At 44.9% G+C, this 3,258-nt stretch overlaps 1 long non-coding RNA gene across 1 annotated transcript; it reads right to left on the reverse strand.

Annotated features, from left to right (window-relative positions):
• Positions 1-302: 302 nt before the first annotated feature.
• On the reverse strand, positions 303-2,945 carry LOC136359926 (uncharacterized). Its single transcript, XR_010743383.1, has 2 exons — positions 1,162-2,945; positions 303-462 (listed from the first exon to the last, which is right to left on the reverse strand). It is a non-coding gene; the product is annotated as an uncharacterized lncRNA (long non-coding RNA).
• Between the last annotated feature and the right edge of the window lie 313 nt (positions 2,946-3,258).

The raw sequence follows: 3,258 nt of genomic DNA on the forward strand, positions 1-3,258 counted from the left end.
AAGCTGGGTGCTCAATGCAGGCCAGCTTTCCCCATGAGCCGTCTCATCAGGATTTGAAGCTCAGCTGGCTCCAAAATCCAATTTCAGAGCAATTGCAATATGTTGTGTTGCTGCATAATCAGTGCAGCATCATTAAGAGGAAGACAGGAGTTTATTTTCTTTTTGAATCGGGATTTTTTTTTTTTTGCCCTCCTAGATGAGTTTTGAGATCATGCTTAGCAGGGAACCAGAGATAAGCCCCGTGCCGGGTGAGAGCTCTGATGTTTTTATAAAGCATCTTTCATAAGGCAGCGAGGCAGACGTTAAACAGGAAGCGTTTATTGACTTTAAACTCACTCCATAAAACATTTACAGGGACAAGAGGAGAGACAGGAGCTCCCAACAACGCAGTTAAAACAAAGATGAGTCCGTGCATTGTTCTAGATCTCAAACACTCCAGGCTTTAACGCTGCAACAACGCTCCTGGGAAAAGTGAAACAAATGGAGCCATCCCAGTCAGAGCTTCTTAATCCTCGGCCATTAAGGTCGCAGTTATCTCCCATTGTCCTTTAGATAACGAGGGGGGGAAAAATTACTTAATTACGGTGGAAATGGCCATGGAGATGTTACAGAAAGAGCAGGTAGAGGGGAAAGAGGAGCTGAGGCACCCACTTACTGCAGGGTTTCGAAGACTTTGGAGGGAAGCTGAGGACTCCGTTTTCCAAGAGAACCAAGAAGGCGATTGGAGCCAGTCTGGCACTTGATCAGCACCATGTGAAATCACAGAAATTGATCCTCAACGGGCATTCCCTAGAGGGACATTAAAGGTCCAGAGCCTTCAGCTTCCTTATGGCTCTGATTTCAATCAACCTCTCCTCAAAAAGATCCTTAAAATGTTCTAGTATCCTTCAGCTACAAGCTTCGGGGATCTTTCCATTATCAACTATTAGTACAGAAGGTCTGTTTAGGTAATTTTTTTTTTTTTTTAAATTTTTAAACTTTTCTCCTTATAAAGCTGACAAAGGAGATGTTCTTTGCTGGCATCCAGCGGTGCAACCCACTCCCAGTCTAGAAGGGAAGTGTGGAAATCCCCAGACCTAATTAAAGGCATTTCCCATGAAATATGACATCCCAGGAAATACCTCAGATGCTCTTGGCCACCACCATAAATTGCATCCCTACCTCCTTCTGAGGTTGCTGACAGAGGCCACATCTCAGATCCCTCTTTACCACCTTCCTGGTGCTGATCCAATAAGCTCATTGCTTAATTAGATTGAAACAATTGAGATTAATTAAATTGGAGCAGTGGCTCCTGACCAGCTCTCAGCTGAGGGGCTCAGACACTTCCCACTGTCATTTTTGGGGCCACAGGAGGCCAGGCACCATCAGCTGAGATGATGAGAAAGATGCTGAGAAAGCCTTTTACAGGTATTCTGCCTGAAACATCCTATTTTGGATTGGTCTGCAGGCTCCTGCGTTATTAATCCACCCCTTGCCTCAATGGATGCAGCCCCAGGCCCTCACACCCCCACACTAGCAGGCATTACATTTTTCAAAACATATCCATTTCTTCCTAACCCAGTGCAGATTTCTGTGTTTTGTTCTATTCATTAGCTGCAAATGAAGGAAGAGCTCCTACAGTCACACAAAGATTTAAAAAAAAAAAAAAAAACCAAACAAAAACCAACAATGCCTGACATCTGGAGGCTTTGGCCTTAATTCCAGCGATGGGAACAGCTGATGTCATTTTCTTTTTTGTTCTGAGAACATCCATCCACGAGTTCCAACTGCACAGAACTTTTTAGGAAGAGCCACATGGAGATGAGAAAACCCCAGGCACAAGGAGGACTCAGCCCTTGCCAGAGCTTAGGGGGAGATGCCTGGAGGGACCTCCAAGCTGTTCTACCATAGAATTCCCACAGCAGACCCAATTCCTATCTTGTCCACACACCAGGTGCGTGGTTGGAGACTCCTCACTGAAAAGAAATCCACACAGCACTGGAGCTGCTGAGCCATCATTCCCAATCCCTCCTTTCCACAGAAAACCAGCTCCCTCCTTGGAAATTCCCCACTTTAATAAATAAAACAAAAATGAAAAAGATTTGTGAACTCACTTTTAATCACAAACGGGAGGATGTGGCTTGTTTTTCCAAAGAACCAACAGTCTGAGGTCTCATGAGAATACCTCCCTCTACTTTTACCCAGACCAGAAGCTAATAATTGTTTCTCACTCTTATCCTATAAAAAAACCCCACCCTGTCCCAGTTTCCAAACTGATTTCAAGGTACCTCACACCAGTCCAAGGGGCAACACCAGAAAATAAATAAGAACTGTCCCAGACACAGCTTTGATGTGATGGGATTCCCTCTTATCCTCTGTATTACAGTTCTGTCCTCTTTCCAGACCTTTGGCTAGCCTGGAGCTCATCTCATCCCATTCCCAGTCATTTGGGAACACAGACAAGGAGGTTTCCAACACCCACCCTTGGTTTTGCCAGGGAAAAAAATCCTTCCCTGGGATAGAAATCCAGGAAGTCATTGAGACTCCAGATTCCCTTCCTTCCCTGCCTCCACTTTGCTGATGGGGCTTGGGATTAAAGATTCCCACTTCCCCAGAAATGTTATTTACAGAAGTAACTGGAACGAATCATCTGGATTTGGTAAAAGCACAAATGCCTTTGGGTAGTCTACTCCCATTAAATACAGTTAAGATTGGCCAGGGGGTTAAATAGGGGAAAAATTGGAGTTTGGCTTTTCGAGGGTGGGTGATGGAGACCAAGAAAAAAGCAGGTGATGCATAGGTCTTGTACCATCAAGGCATTATTTTGGCCAGAGGTTCAATTTTGGCCTGTTTATAAGGAAAAACCTTTGTGGCAGAGTAGAGCTCTACCCATGGTCACCCTCCAAAACCAGAAACTGTGAAGCTCAGGGTTGAAATCCATCCTTTATCCAAAGCTTTTGCAGGAAAGGGAGCCCAGCTGGGCACACTGAAGATTAGTAGAAGATTCTCAAGCACAACTTCCCTGAAGGGAGCTCCTCCATCACAACTGATTATGGACAGGAAAACTGTCTTTTCTGTTCCCTTGGAGATCCCACCTAAGTTCCATCCTCCCAAAACATGGGGACAGACACAGGAGATATTCACTGGGAGGGAACAAGGCCTTCAGCAGGGAGACTGGTCAATATATTCTGGGTCAGTTCAACAGCTCACAGCTGCTCAGAAAATTAATTATTGCTTTGAAGATCAAACTGTGGGCAAATTCAGGGCCACATTTTTCCC

Source organism: Sylvia atricapilla, chromosome 4 (assembly GCF_009819655.1).
Source record: "Sylvia atricapilla isolate bSylAtr1 chromosome 4, bSylAtr1.pri, whole genome shotgun sequence".
NCBI classification, from domain to species: domain Eukaryota; kingdom Metazoa; phylum Chordata; class Aves; order Passeriformes; family Sylviidae; genus Sylvia; species Sylvia atricapilla.